At 47.1% G+C, this 16,305-nt stretch overlaps 1 non-coding gene across 1 annotated transcript; it reads left to right on the forward strand.

Annotated features, from left to right (window-relative positions):
* The first annotated feature begins 756 nt into the window (after positions 1-756).
* Positions 757-910, forward strand: LOC138677976 (5.8S ribosomal RNA). The gene has a single exon (XR_011321362.1). It is a non-coding gene; the product is annotated as a 5.8S ribosomal RNA (ribosomal RNA).
* Positions 911-16,305: the final 15,395 nt, after the last annotated feature.

Raw genomic sequence — 16,305 nt, forward strand, 5'->3', positions numbered from 1 at the left:
CCCTCGATTGATTAAGTCCCTGTCCTTTGTACACACTGCCCGTCGCTACTACCGATTGGATGGTTTAGTGAGGTCCTTGGATCGGCCCCGCCGGGGTCGGCCAAGACCCATGGTGGAGAGCCGAGAAGACGATCGAACTTGACTATCTAGAGACAGTAAAAGTCGTAACAAGGTTTCCCTAGATGAACCTGTGGAAGGATAATTAATGGGCGAGTGAAAAATACCGATTATGAGCAGGAAGCCCAGGCCAGCCGCCCGCCAAATCCCCGAAGGGTACTGAACGCGATGGGGGCGGTGGTGGGTCTCTTTCCGTTTCGCCAGGGCGCTCCGCAGGGTGGGGACGGCGAGGGCACGTGAGGACAGCGGGCGGGCGACGTTGGGAGGGTGCGGGGAGCCCCTCTCGCTCCGTCGCCCAGGAAAAAGACGCCCGGCCTCGCGCCGACGATTGTTGCCCTGCCGCTGCCTGCCGAGGAAAAATAAGAAGCCCCCCGCGCACGCTAAAGGCCGTCCCGGGTACCATTCTCCCGTGCGCTCACACACCCCTCCCCGGGGTATGCGGGTCCGGGCGGTAGGTCGAGAAGCCTCGAGCCCTCCTTCGTTCTCCTCCCCGCTGGAGGGAGGGACGGGGAGGCCGAGCGCCCGGGCAACAGGGCCGAGATTTGAAAACAACCCTCCGAAGCATCCCAGTCTTTTGCGGCCGGCTGACACGAGAGTGAAAATGGGGGCGCCTCCGAGCGTCCCCAAACCAGAAAGCGCGACTCTTAACGGTGGATCACTCGGCTCGCGCGTCGATGAAGAACGCAGCTAGCTGCGAGAAATAGTGTGAATTGCAGGACACATTGATCATCGACACTTTGAACGCACCTTGCGGCCCCGGGGTGCTCCCGGGGCTACGCCTGTCTGAGGGTCGCCCCTCCGCCTATCGCCTCCGTGGCGCAGCTGGGGTCCCCTCGCAAGGGTGGCAACGAGGGAGGCCCGAGGCTCCGTGCCCCGATGGTCTCTCCTCCTTTATCCCTTACGTCCCCCCAAGGCCAGACTCACCCGCCCTGGGCCCACCTGATGGGGTGTACCATCTGTCACTCCCCCCGTTGCGACGCGAAACCCTGTGGCGCAATGAAGGTGAAGGCCGGGGCGCCCCGGCCGAGGTGGGATCCCGCCGCCCGCTCCGGGGGGTTGACACGGTGGGCGTACCACCGGCCCGCCTTGCCCGCTCCGTCGGGGAGGTGGAGCACGAGCGCGCACGATTGGACCCGAAAGATGGTGAACTATGCCTGGGCAGGACGAAACCAGAGGAAACTCTGGTGGAGGTCCGCAGCGGCCCTGACGTGCAAATCGGTCGTCTGACCTGGGTATAGGGGCGAAAGACTCACGGAGACCACGGGCAGACGTACAGGGGCCTGATCAACCCCTGGACCGTACGGGCTGCTGTGCCTGCCGCAGGCGAGAAGCGAGAACCCCTTTGGGGCACGGAGACCACAACCGGACGTATGGGGGTCTGATCCACCCCTGGACCGTACGGTCTGCTGGCTGCCGTGCCTGGTGCAGGCGAGAAGCGGGAACCCCTTCGGGGCACGGAGACCACAACCGGACGTACGGGGGTCTGATCCACCCCTGGACCGTACGGTCTGCTGGCTGCCGTGCCTGGTGCAGGCGAGAAGTGGGAACCCCTTCGGGGCACGGAGACCACGACCGGACGTACCGGGGTCTGATCAACCCCTGGACCGTACGGGCTGCTGGATGCCGTGCCTTCCTCAAATTGCTTGGCCTTAACAAAAGTTAATTTTTGTGACAACAGTGACGACCGTGACAGAGCACTGGAGGTGTACCCCAAGACAGTGACCTAAGTGTGGGTGAAGTCTGTGGTTCATGGGCGGAAAGTTGAATTTTGGGTGAAAAACCATACTTTCACACTTTGAAAATTTCAGACAAGTGTCAGACTTCCAGGCGGGGAAACCGCTGGAGGTATACCGAGGATACTTCCAGAAGCCTGGGGAAGCTTTTCTGGAAGAGTCCTTGACACTTAGAAAATTTTGGGCAATTTTCTGAGAAAAAAAAAAAACATCACATTTCCCCTTACCCCCACCCAAGAGGGGCTTCAATATGTCGCGGAGTACCCCGAGAGGGTCCCCAAAGTGGGAGAAAAGTGAGGCAAGTCAAAGAGGCAAAGATGAATGTACATTTGAATAATTTTATTAATGGCATATAAAAATTGACAGATTCACAAGGGCTTTGTTCTCCTGATTGGGACAAGCCGAATATTCTTGAGTCCATACCCCTCAGTAGACTCGGATGACTCGGTATCACTTTCCGTGAGGTCTACCACCTTGTTATCCAATTCACTGGTTGATGCCATTACTGGTGACATAATTTTGGCGTCCTCACGATTTCCTGCGTTGAACACTAGCTCTTGGGCACGGCACATATCTGTCAGGGTCTTCTCCCGGTAAACTCTCTCGGCCACATCGTTTGTATGTGCCAAGTAGCGTGCAAATAAGCGCTTTTCGCAATCCGTGTATTGTGACAAAGTCCATGTCTCGCAAATCCGCCATACAAGGTGGCTGGTGATGTTTGGGAGGTTGTAGCTACGGAGGAAAGCACATTGTTAGTACCGGTTGCTACTTATGGCTGTGGGTCACTTGACTTGTGGCCACCTTACCTTGAATGGTATCGTCTGAGGCTCACGGATGGATTTTTTATGACCTTCCCGGTACATGTCACGAAAAAGTTTGTGATAATCTTTCGGCCAGTGGTAAAGACCGGTCTGACATATTCCGCATATGCATTGAACCACTGAAAAAGAAAAAAAAATGTATGTTAATCTCCAGCCAGGGGGCACCCCTCCAAAAGGTTTTACATGGGGACAAAAGAGTGTTTTGCTCCCCATAATGAGTGGGGTTGCCTGTGTTCCCTGGCTTTGAGAAAAGCTTACCGATTCCTCTTCCTCTGAAAGTACAAAAGTTGCTACCTGAGAGGTGGAGCACTTGTGAGTCTTCACACCCACAATTGTCTTGCGTCTTCCTTGGTATGTGTGATGGATCCTCTCATTCCACTCTGAAACCTACGATGTGAAAACAAAAGGTGGAAAAATATTGAACCGGTTCAGCAAATACCGCTGACCCACAGGGCCCGACGACTTACCGTCATGTTACGAACAACACCTGGTCTTTGGAGATGTTTTAGAATCAGAAGGGCCTCGAGGTACAGTACCACTTCCCGGCGATCTACTTCCGATCCGCCATCTGTCACAGCCTCGACGCTAGCTAGAAATGTTGGCCTTGCCTCCTCCAGTATAATCTGGCAGTCCTTGGGTGACTTTGATGGCTTCGTCAATAGATCGTACCTGCGGGGAAAAATAAAGGCAATTAACCAACATCCAAGGTTTGGTAACAATGCGCTGAATATTGGCTCTTTTGAACGGTGTACCTTTTACTTACAGACTCTCGGCAGGCTCCCTTGTACAATGATTTCTGAAGGTCTGTTGTAAAATTCATAAACACTTCACATGCCTTATAAAGTTGAGGATTCTCTAGTCTCAGTTTGGTAGCCCTCATCTGATAGATGGTAAATCTCCGTATATGCTTCAACATTTTGAGGGAGGTCTGGCTCGATAGATGGAGTTTTCCAAGTTGTTGAAAAAAATCATTAACCTTGTTTGGTTTTACGAGGTACTCCAGAGTTACAGATTTTGGGTTCACAAAAAATAGAAACCGTGCTACGTTTGATACCTCCTGTTGACAGTTTGGGACCCCATGGGTAACTGTTAGGTACGAGTGGAACCCCTTTAACATGGGGTGATTCAATGAGTGACGCTTGTACAATCCGGCGGCCTTGGTAGCCGTGCGGTTTTTGTCTTTCCATTCCCTTTTCTGAATACTTAAATTGCTGCCATCCACGACCTCCTCATTGCCTATGCGGTCAGAAACGCTCCCTGTGTGGTCAGGCTCAGGGCACGGGTCTCCCTCCCGACTGTCTACCGGCCGTAAAAGGAAAGGCACGTCCATCTCATCCGAATCTAGCTCTGGCGGGGGGCATGGGTCTCCCTCCCGACTGTCTACCGGCCGTAAAAGGAAAGGCACGCCCATCTCATCCGAATCTAGCTCTGGCGGGGGGCACGGGTCTCCCTCCAGACTGTCTACCGGCCGTAAAAGGAAAGGCACATCCATCACATCTGAATCTAGCTCTGGCATGGAGCCTGGGCGGAGCTCCGGATTGTCAGTTGGTACCTGAGCGGGCCCTTCACAGGTCAATGGTGTGATTTGTGACTCAAACCTAGGCTTGTTTGCTATCAAAAAGCCGCGACCTTCTAAGAAGGCGACAGTCTCCTCCAAGGATTGGAGGGGCTTGAGCTCACTGAATTGGATTGTTGTCCCCTTGTTAGCGATACAGCGAAGTTGACACTTGGCGGAGGCTATGGCGGTTTTTATCTCCGAATCACAGTGTGACCTCAGGCATACCCTTCTCAGATGTGTGGATAGATATTTGGTTACCCTGTGGCACACGGGGCATGTAAGTGGTGTCCGTGGGTGCCTGCGGGGGAGACACAAGCAATAAAACCGGTCACCTTGCCAGCAAGTGTACAACTCCACTACAAGGTACATTCATGTGTCTCTATGTGGCCGACAAATGTCTTCTACTCACCGCTCCATTGCGAAGGGTTTCCCGCAGTCAAACAGAGCGTCTCGTAATAGTTTATTAAAGTGCCGTGTTTCTCTGTGTCTTGAACTGTGGCAAAATGATTTTCCTCCATGCGAGTCAGCCACGCAGGTGAAAGACGCCAGCCAAGGTGATTGAAATTAACCGGATGTGTTTTGCCGTACTCTGATATAGGTCACCACGTGGGTTGAGTCAGCCCCGGGGGTGGCACCTCCACGGCCGCTAAACATCCGTAGAGTTGATGATATATCCCTTTAAGGGTAGGGTTAGGGGTAGGGTTAAGGGTAGGGTTAGGGGTAGGGTTAGGGTTAGGATCCCTTTAAGGGTAGGGTTAGGGGTAGGGTTAAGGGTAGGGTTAGGGGTAGGGTTAGGGGTAGGGTTAGGGTTAGGATCCCTTTAGGGTTAGGGTTAGGGGTAGGGTTAGGGTTAGGGCTAGGGTTAGGATCCCTTTAGGGTTAGGGTTAGGATCCCTACCCCTAACCCTACCCCTAACCCTAGCTCTTTCTGTTTATAGTGGGTTTTTTACTTTATTTTGATGATTGGCAGCTGTCACACATTTATCTGCATGCGTTTAAAAAATGCAAACGCATGAAAAAACGCATGTAAATGCGTCAATACGCTGCGTTTTTTTCACCACATGCAAAAACGCATGCGTCAAAAAAACGCAGCGTTTGCACGCGTTTACATGCGTTTTTTCACCATGCGTTTTTTTTTAAAACGCATGCGTTTTGAAACGCAAGTGTGAAACCAGCCTAAGCTGAACCCACTAAAGACCTACTATCAAGTACTACAACAACTCAACTTTCTTTTCCGTTCTCACTTCACCAATGCAGGACCGCCTAGCTCCTTGGCTGAGCCTACTGCCATTGTGCCGACCATCTTTCTACATCTCTCAGGAGGACTCTCTCTCTAACCCCTACGGGTTCACTTCAAACTTTCCTGTCCTCAATCTTTATTAACATTATTAAACTATCTAAGTTCTTCAACATTGTTAACGGTTCAACCGTTAAAGTTATCATCAAACATTCCCTTTAAGAGGGACCCAAGTCTCTGGTGCAGATTCTCTTTCAGCAGCAAGTTCACAATCAGCAAGTCCTTCTGCATCATGTCTTGGCAAAGTCTTCTTCGACTTATAAAACCAGTAGGGGGCACCTTTAAGAAGGTGCAACTATTTACAAAGCAGTTTGTGAATCATTCACCGTCCATGATTCGGTAGTCTTTAAAACAGTGATGAACTTTGTGCAACAGTAGACAAACAATAGAAAACAATGGGGATCCCGGGTAAACAAAGGGATCCCTAGGAGTTAACCCTGGACGGGTTGAAGGTAGCAGCAGGAAACAGTTAACTATATACATTGTTCAGGTTTTCGAGGTTTATTGCTGCGAAGGTTGTGGTCTCACCTCACAGACCACTCCTCTCCGTTGAGCATGGGTGGGATCCACAGTCACACGCGGGGCCTGGCTCGCTTGGTGATCCTCCACCGGGACTCCTTCCTCTGGAGCACCAGCCTCCACCTGTAGTGCCGTGCATAACTGGACACCTCTGGCCACCAAGCCGGCCTCTCTCCGCCACCGGGTATAGGTTACCACGTCGCCTGGCCTCAGTTCACGGGTCTCCTCCCTTGTCCCATAGCGGGGTTCCACTTCACTCCGGTCGACGCGGACCTGCAGGGGTTCTCCGATCTCCTGGATAACCCCCCTCTCCTGCCTGGGGTTGTAGAAGACCACTACTCCCCAGTGCGATGGCGGAACCTTCTCCTCTACTGTGAGGTCTATCACTTCCACAGGTCGTGGCTGTTTCCTCCAAGCCGTCACTAGGCGTCGCTGGTGCTCTGTCACAGACAGGATCCTTAAGTCCCGCTCCTGCGGGGCACAACTCCCGGGCCGGGTGCAAAGTTATGACGCAGCCGGAGTGGGCAGAGGAGGGGACACAGGGGACAGATGGATCTCCGTCGGGTGGCCCAACTGGGAACTCACCCGGGCACGGGCTTCCAAGTAACGTGCCAGCCGCCGAGCCTCGGCGGCGGCCATCCAGCCATCCGGCATCCGCCCTCCAGGTGTTCCTTCAGGCAGCTCCACAGCAGTCAATCCTGGCAGCGGCGATGACTCCGAATCCGCTGCGGGCGGTACAATCCTGCGTCTGGCCGGGTCGTCTCCACGTGGTCGCCTGGGAGTCGCCATCTTTGTCCCTTCCTCTGTGTCTTCTTCCTGGCCTCTCTTTCGGGGGCGGCCCCGTTCACTGTCCCCACCCTCCGTAGAGAATGAGAAGGCGGACCTCCGTGGCTGACGGGCCCGCCCTCAGGATACAACAATACTTAGACTGGGCGGCCATTATCATTCGCGCTCTTCAGTTCTTTTACACCCACTTCCACGCCCTTCTTCTTCTCCTGCGCTCCTCGTGGCGCGGTAATGGCGGCGGTCTTGGCGGGAATCTTGCGGCAATAGCAATGCACAGTCTTTGCAATAAATCACAATCCAACACGTTTCCATCACAGTTCCAAGGCACACATGACCCAATTCTTCAGGCTTAAGTACGATCCTGTTCGTGACGCCAAGTTGGAGCGCCCCCAGACACAGAGCCACGAGTTCTCGGTACCGGGCCTCTCTGGTTCGGTTCTGAGGCTGTCACGGTGGCTAGACCCGGTCCGTGACCCTGCTAAGGGGCGTCCAGTAAAGGGGTTTGTACAGTCTGTCAGAGGTTCGTGACGCCACCTGTGGTGTTCGGTCAGGGTGACCGACGCTGCTGTGGGGTCCGCTGGGGTGATGGAATGGCATCTGGATGGTGTACCTTCCCACAGGTGATGTAAATCCCCAGGGTTTCCCAGTAAGGTGGATGGTGATGGTGTAAGGCGCAATCAATGACGAGGACACAAGGTTGCAGTCTCTTTACCTTTTACTGAAGGCTTCAATACACTCAGTCCAGAGCACGTTCAACCAGGCTATCAGAGACCGGTCGGTCCGATGGGCACATCCAGAGTTTCCCTCGCAGATGGAAATCATTGCCTACCAATAGCTCCTGTGTGTTGTAGTCCTACCCTCCGGAGCATTCGGAATAGTCCTCACAACTGCTGTTTCTCTTCGTTCATTCTCTACAGCTCTCTCTCTCTCTCTCTCTCTTTCTCGTTCTTTGGTTCCAGATGTTGCTAGTTTCTAACGTCCCCCAGATATGTTATGGCTAGGACGCCACCCGTTTGACGGGAAGGCTTGGAGGTCTTCCGGGACCCTAGAGACGTCCCTCTCCCAATGTTGCCCCCTATGTCTTCGTAGGTGTAGAAGGTAGACAGCCAACCTATAATCAACTGTCCAGCGGAATTTGAAGTAAGGCCTGAAGTCAGTTACTCCTACGGTGATCCGGCCACCGACTACGCGCCTCAGTAAGATGTTGCCTTCCTCTCTCGGCACGACTCTTACTGGCTCTCCTTTGTGCTGATCTCGTTTACACTGTTCCACAATATTCTTCCCCTCTTGTCTCTTTCTTAGGACACTGCCGCAAGGTGTGCAGGCGCGGTTCCGTTACGTTCTGGTCTCTGGGGCGCTGCACTTACTTATCAGAAAACCATGTTTCTGGCACTTTACTTGCATAAAAAAACAAAAGCAGGAAAATGAAAAATGTCCAGATCTTTAAGAGGTTAACTAATTGAGTTATATGCTTTTATAAACATTATTATTATTATGTGCCTACGCCAAGAATCAGAGCTTCTAAGAATACACAAAGACTGCAATACATCATTGCCTTTGTGGCTGTTTCATTTCTCTAGTGTGTGTTTCGTACCTGATTTTTATTTGCACCCAACTCATTATTCTATTTGCGCCTTTTTTAAGCCTATTTTATATATGCTCACCTATTTTTGTTTTCAGCTTTGTGGGTGGACTTTTTAAAAAGCTGAAAAATTTGGCACAACTTTAGTCCCACTGACATTTCGTGCTAAAAAGTCACAAGACCATTACAAGACAGAAAAAAGACCATTCTTGAATTTGCACCATATTAATGAATCACGAGTGTCATTTTGAAGAATTTGGGGCCAAAAATGGTACCTAATACCATGTCACAAAAAAGGAAAGTACCGTAACTTAAAAAAAAAAACACACAAATGATGAATCGGGGCCAAAGCATTTTATGTTGGCAATGTAGGAGTCCAAGAAAAATTAGGCTACTTTCACACTAGCGTCGGACTCGGCCCGTCGCAGTGCGTCGGGCCGACGTACCGACGCTAGCAGTGAATGCGCCGCACAATGGGGGCAGCGGATGCATTTTTCCAGTGCATCCGCTGCCCCATTGTGAGGTGCGGGGAGGTGGGGGCGGAGTTCCGGCCGCACATGCGTGGTCGGAAATGGCGGACCGTCGGCAGCAAAAAAGTTACATGTAACGCACGACGGTTGCGACGTGTGTCAATGCGTTGCAATGCGTTGCTAATGTTAGTCTATGGGGCAAAAACGCATCCTGCAGACAACTTTGCAGGATGCGTTTTTTCCCATTAACGACGCATTGCGACGTATTGAAAAGAACGATAGTGTGAAAGTAGCCTTAGGATAATACATGGTACAGGGATATCTGTGTTTGACAAATTTCATGACTTGTCCACCAAAGTCACTGCGGACTTTGCTGAGAAGTAGAAACAGATTTTCATGTCCCCAAATCATCATTCACCCTTTAGTGCTACATTTTCTGGTTGCCACATTTAGTAATCTCTCAGCAGATCTGTTTCTTGTTTTCTTCCCTCATTATCCTGTAGAGAGGAAAAGAGAAAGTGCAGATGGTCAGTTAACAAGGAAAGTGTGATGTAAGCAATTAGCTGTGGTCAGTATACAGATCACTGGACACTAAGCATGGGGGGTGGTGCAAGAAAAATGTCTTCCCGAAATCAGGCAGCTTCTCAGTCCTGACTGCTGAAGTGGACACAACCTGAAGTCTGTATATCTGAATTAGCTGTTCAGCTGTCTCCTATACTCAGCCATTTAACCCCTTCATGACCTTGGGATTTTTCGTTTTTCCGTGTTCATTTTTCACTCCCCTCCTTCCCAGAGCCATAACTTTTTTATTTTTCCATCAATTTGGCCATGTGAGGGCTTATTTTTTGCGGGATGAGCTGTACTTTTGAATGACATCATTGGTTTTAGCATGTCTTGTACTAGAAAACGGGAAAAAAATTCCAAGTGCGGTGAAATTGCAAAAAAGTGCAATCCCACACTTGTTTTTTGTTTGGCTTTTTTGCTAAGTTCGCTAAATGCTAAACCTGACCTGACATTATGATTCTCCAGGTCAGTACGAGTTCATAGAGACCTAGCATGACTAGGTTATTTTTTACCTAAATGGTGAAAAAAAATTCCAAACTTTGCTAAAAAAAAAAAAAAAAAATTGCGCCATTTTCCGATACTCGTAGCGTCTCCATTTTTCATGATCTGGGGTCGGTTTAGGGCTTATTTTTTGCGTGCCGAGATGACGTTTTTAATGATAGCATTTTGGTGCAGATACGTTCTTTTGATCGCCCATCGATGCATTTTAATGCAATGTCGCGGCGACCAAAAAAACGTATTTCTGGCGTTTCGAATTTTTTTCTCGCTACGCTGTTTAGCGATCAGGTTAATGCTTTTTTTTAATTGATAGTTCGGGCGATTCTGAGCACGGCGATACCACATACGTGTAGATTTGATTTTTTTTTATTGATTTATTTTGATTGGGGCGAAAGGGGGGTGATTTAAACTTTTATATTTTTTTTATTTTTTTCACATTTTTTTTAAACTTTTTTTTTTTTTTTTACTTTTGCCATGCTTCAGTAGCCTCCATAGGAGGCTAGAAGCTGGCACAACACGATCGCCTCTGCTACATAGCAACGATCTGCTGCTATGGGTGAGGGTGGCGCTCACAGCTACCGATGATCAGTAACCATAGAGGTCTCAAGGACCTCTATGGTTACAATGGAGAAGCATCGATCATGTGACGGGGGTCGGCGATGCTATCATTTCCGGCTGCCCGGCCGGATGCGGTAGTTATATGCCGCTGTCTGCGTTTGACAGCGGCATTTAACTAGTTAATAGGCGCAGGCAGATTCTGCTCGCGCCTATTATGGGCACATGTCAGCTGTTCAAAACAGCTGACATGTCCCGGCTTTGGTTCGGGCTCACCGCCGGAGCCTGCATCAAAGCGGGGCTTCTGACCTCGGATGTACTATCCCGTCCGAGGTCAGAAAAGGGTTAAGATTGCGGAGAGGGTGGCTGTATTGTGCAGTACTTCAATGAGATGACCTAGTTTTCGATGTTATAGTATGCTCAGGACTGGGACACAGGGTAGACATGTAGGTACCTGCGTAGGGCACTACCTTCCCTGATGGGGGCGCAATTTGAGAAAAAAAAAACCTGTCAGTGCTGTGCCTGCAGCTGCCTGTCATCTGCCTCTGGCTGTAGGCATTCAGCACATTGACAGCCAGGCCACAGGCAGACAGTTGAGCAGTGTCACTGTGTCATTATCACCACTGATTGCCTGTGCCCTGGCCAGCATTCCCTCCCTAGCTGCCAGTAACTCCAAGCAATATGCAGTCTAGGTCCTGCTTGCGTCATGTTGGAGAATGGCACCATGTAGGGGATCGCTACATCATGCTGTCCAGCAACCACTGCTATACTAGATTGAAAAGGAGATGGTGATAGCGGTGGACGAGTAGCCAGGATTAGGTGAGTAGAAGCTTTTTTTTTTCTTATATTATAAATTACTGAATGGCAAGTTGTGGGGACTAGGGTTGAGCGAAACGGGTCGTTCATTTTCAAAAGTCGCCGACTTTTGGCAAAGTCGGGTTTCATGAAACCCGATCCGACCCCTGTGCGGGGTCGGCCATGCGGTACGCGACTTTCGCGCCAAAGTCGCGTTTCAATGACGCGAAAAGCGCCATTTCTCAGCCAATGAAGGTAAACGCAGAGTGTGGGCAGCGTGATGACATAGGTCCTGGTCCCCACCATCTTAGAGAAGGGCATTGCAGTGATTGGCTTGCTGTCTGCGGCGTCACAGGGGCTATAAAGGGGAGTTCCCGCCGACCGCCATGTTACTGCTGCTGATCTGAGCTTAGGGAGAGGTTGCTGCCGCTTCGTCAGAAGCAGGGATAGCGTTAGGCAGGGTCCATTAACCACCAAACCGCTTGTGCTGTAGCGATTTCCACTGCCCAACACCACCTTCGGTGTGCAGGGACAGTGGAAGCTACATTTTTTTTTTTCCCCCTCAGCGCTGTAGCTCATTGGGCTGCCCTAGAAGGCTCCCTGATAGCTGCATTGCTGTGTGTACGCCGCTGTGCAAACCAACTGCTTTTTTCAAAGCACAAATCCTCTTGTTCCTTCCTTTCTGCACAGCTATCTTTTTGGTTTGTACACACTTTTTATTCAATTTGTGCATCAGTCCACTCCTTATTGCTGCCTGCCATACCTGGCTGAGATTACTGCAGGGAGATAGTAATTGAAGGACACTCCCTGTTTTTTTTTTTTTTTTTTGTGGGAGATTAAGATTGACATTTCTGCTAGAGTGCCATCCCTGTCTGTGCCATCTCTCACTCAGTGGGCCATAGAAAGCCTATTTATTTTTTTGCTTGATTTGGGTTATAAAATCTACCTGAAAAAATCACTACATCAATCAGTGGGAGAAAAATATTGGCCTCAGGGCTTGTGTGCCACTCTTGACTCCTGTGTGCATCATCACTCACTCAGTGGGCCATAGAAAGCCTATTAATTTTTTTGCTTGATTTTGGTTCTAAAATCTACCTGAAAAAATCACTACATCAATCAGTGGGAGAAAAATATTGGCCTCAGGGCTTGTGTGCCACTCCTGACTCCTGTGTGCATCATCACTCACTCAGTGGGCCATAGAAAGCCCATTTTTTTTTTTTTTTTGCTTTATTTGGGTTCTAAATTCTACCTGAAAAAATCAATAAATCAATCAGTGGGAGATTAATATTGGCCTTTGGGCTTGTGTGCCAGTCCTAAGCGTGCCATCTCTCTCTCTCAGATAGTGGGCCATAGAAAGCCTATTTATTTATTTTTTTTTTTATTGGGTTTATAAATTTTCCCTGGAAAAAAAAAAAAAAGTGGGAGATTAATATTGGCCTCTGGGCTTGTGTGCCAGTCCTGAGCGTGCCATCTCTCTCACAAATAGTGGGCCATAGAAAGCCTATTTATTTATTTTTTTTTGGTTTTATAAATTCTCCCTTAAAAAAAAAAGGGAGATTAATATTGGCCTTTGGGCTTGTGTGCCAGTCCTAAGTGTGCCATCTCTCTCTGTCTCTCAGATAGTGGGCCATAGAAAGCCTCTTTATTATTTTTTTTATTGGGTTTATAAATTTTCCCTGGAACAAAAAAAAAAAAGTGGGAGATAAATATTGGCCTCTGGGCTTGTGTGCCACTCCTGACTCCTGTGTGCGTCATCTCTCACTCAGTGGGCCATAGAAAGCCTTTTTTTGTTTTATTTGTTTTCTAAATTCTCCCTGAAAAAATCATTTTATTTTCTTTGGTTTCTAAATTCTTCCTGAAAAAATCATTTTATTCTATTTTTTTTTTCCTAAAGTCTCCCTGAAAAAAAAACAAAAAAAAAACAAATCAGTGGGAGATTAATATTGCCTTTTCTGCTTGAGTGCCAGTCTTGACTCCTGGGTGTGCCATCTCTTTCTCTCTCTCCAATTGTGGGCCATAGAAAGCCTATTATTTTTTTAGCTTGATTTGGGTTCCAAAATCTACCTGAAAAAATCACTACATCAATCAGTGGGAGATAAATATTGGCCTCTGGGCTTGTGTGCCACTCCTGACTCCTGTGTGCGTCATCTCTCACTCAGTGGGCCATAGAAAGCCTTTTTTTGTTTTATTTGTTTTCTAAATTCTCCCTGAAAAAATCATTTTATTTTCTTTGGTTTCTAAATTCTTCCTGAAAAAATCATTTTATTCTATTTTTTTTTTTCCTAAAGTCTCCCTGAAAAAAAAACAAAAAAAAAACAAATCAGTGGGAGATTAATATTGCCTTTCCTGCTTGAGTGCCAGTCTTGACTCCTGGGTGTGCCATCTCTCTCTCTCTCTCCAATTGTGGGCCATAGAAAGCCTATTATTTTTTTAGCTTGATTTGGGTTCCAAAATCTACCTGAAAAAATCACTACATCAATCAGTGGGAGATAAATATTGGCCTCTGGGCTTGTGTGCCACTCCTGACTCCTGTGTGCGTCATCTCTCACTCAGTGGGCCATAGAAAGCCTTTTTTTGTTTTATTTGTTTTCTAAATTCTCCCTGAAAAAATCATTTTATTTTATTTGGTTTCTAAATTCTTCCTGAAAAAATCATTTTATTCTATTTTTTTTTCCTAAAGTCTCCCTGAAAAAAAACAAACAAAAACAAATCAGTGGGAGATTAATATTGCCCTTTCTGCTTGTGTGCCAGTCTTGACTCCTGGGTGTGCCATCTCTCTCTCTCTCTCTCCAATTGTGGGCCATAGAAAGCCTATTATTTTTTTAGCTTGATTTGGGTTCCAAAATCTACCTGAAAAAATCACTACATCAATCAGTGGGAGATAAATATTGGCCTCTGGGCTTGTGTGCCACTCCTGACTCCTGTGTGCGTCATCTCTCACTCAGTGGGCCATAGAAAGCCTTTTTTTGTTTTATTTGTTTTCTAAATTCTCCCTGAAAAAATCATTTTATTTTATTTGGTTTCTAAATTCTTCCTGAAAAAATCATTTTATTCTATTTTTTTTTCCAAAAGTCTCCCTGAAAAAAAAATAAAAATAAACAAATCAGTGGGAGATTAATATTGCCCTTACTGCTTGTGTGCCAGTCTTGACTCCTGGGTGTGCCATCTCTCTCTCTCTCTCCAATTGTGGGCCATAGAAAGCCTATTTTTTTTAGCTTGATTTGTGTTCCAAAATCTACTTGAAAAAATCACTACATCAATCAGTGGGAGATAAATATTGGCCTCTGGGCTTGTGTGCCACTCCTGACTCCTGTGTGCGTCATCTCTCACTCAGTGGGCCATAGAAAGCCTTTTTTTGTTTTATTTGTTTTCTAAATTCTCCCTGAAAAAATCATTTTATTTTCTTTGGTTTCTAAATTCTTCCTGAAAAAATCATTTTATTCTATTTTTCTTTTCCTAAAGTCTCCCTGAAAAAAAAACAAAAAAAAAAACAAATCAGTGGGAGATTAATATTGCCTTTTCTGCTTGAGTGCCAGTCTTGACTCCTGGGTGTGCCATCTCTCTCTCTCTCTCCAATTGTGGGCCATAGAAAGCCTATTATTTTTTTAGCTTGATTTGGGTTCCAAAATCTACCTGAAAAAATCACTACATCAATCAGTGGGAGATAAATATTGGCCTCTGGGCTTGTGTGCCACTCCTGACTCCTGTGTGCGTCATCTCTCACTCAGTGGGCCATAGAAAGCCTTTTTTTGTTTTATTTGTTTTCTAAATTCTCCCTGAAAAAAATCATTTTATTTTCTTTGGTTTCTAAATTCTTCCTGAAAAAATCATTTTATTCTATTTTTTTTTTCCTAAAGTCTCCCTGAAAAAAAAACAAAAAAAAAACAAATCAGTGGGAGATTAATATTGCCTTTCCTGCTTGAGTGCCAGTCTTGACTCCTGGGTGTGCCATCTCTCTCTCTCTCTCCAATTGTGGGCCATAGAAAGCCTATTATTTTTTTAGCTTGATTTGGGTTCCAAAATCTACCTGAAAAAATCACTACATCAATCAGTGGGAGATAAATATTGGCCTCTGGGCTTGTGTGCCACTCCTGACTCCTGTGTGCGTCATCTCTCACTCAGTGGGCCATAGAAAGCCTTTTTTTGTTTTATTTGTTTTCTAAATTCTCCCTGAAAAAATCATTTTATTTTATTTGGTTTCTAAATTCTTCCTGAAAAAATCATTTTATTCTATTTTTTTTTCCTAAAGTCTCCCTGAAAAAAAACAAACAAAAACAAATCAGTGGGAGATTAATATTGCCCTTTCTGCTTGTGTGCCAGTCTTGACTCCTGGGTGTGCCATCTCTCTCTCTCTCTCCAATTGTGGGCCATAGAAAGCCTATTATTTTTTTTAGCTTGATTTGGGTTCCAAAATCTACCTGAAAAAATCACTACATCAATCAGTGGGAGATAAATATTGGCCTCTGGGCTTGTGTGCCACTCCTGACTCCTGTGTGCGTCATCTCTCACTCAGTGGGCCATAGAAAGCCTTTTTTTGTTTTATTTGTTTTCTAAATTCTCCCTGAAAAAATCATTTTATTTTCTTTGGTTTCTAAATTCTTCCTGAAAAAATCATTTTATTCTATTTTTTTTTTCCTAAAGTCTCCCTGAAAAAAAAAACAAAAAAAAACAAATCAGTGGGAGATTAATATCGCCCTTTCTGCTTGTGTGCCAGTCTTGACTCCTGGGTGTGCCATCTCTCTCTCTCTCTCCAATTGTGGGCCATAGAAAGCCTATTATTTTTTTAGCTTGATTTGGGTTCCAAAATCTACCTGAAAAAATCACTACATCAATCAGTGGGAGATAAATATTGGCCTCTGGGCTTGTGTGCCACTCCTGACTCCTGTGTGCGTCATCTCTCACTCAGTGGGCCATAGAAAGCCTTTTTTTGTTTTATTTGTTTTCTAAATTCTCCCTGAAAAAATCATTTTATTTTATTTGGTTTCTAAATTCTTCCTGAAAAAATCATTT

Source organism: Ranitomeya imitator, chromosome 4 (assembly GCF_032444005.1).
Source record: "Ranitomeya imitator isolate aRanImi1 chromosome 4, aRanImi1.pri, whole genome shotgun sequence".
Classification (NCBI taxonomy): Eukaryota; Metazoa; Chordata; class Amphibia; order Anura; family Dendrobatidae; genus Ranitomeya; species Ranitomeya imitator.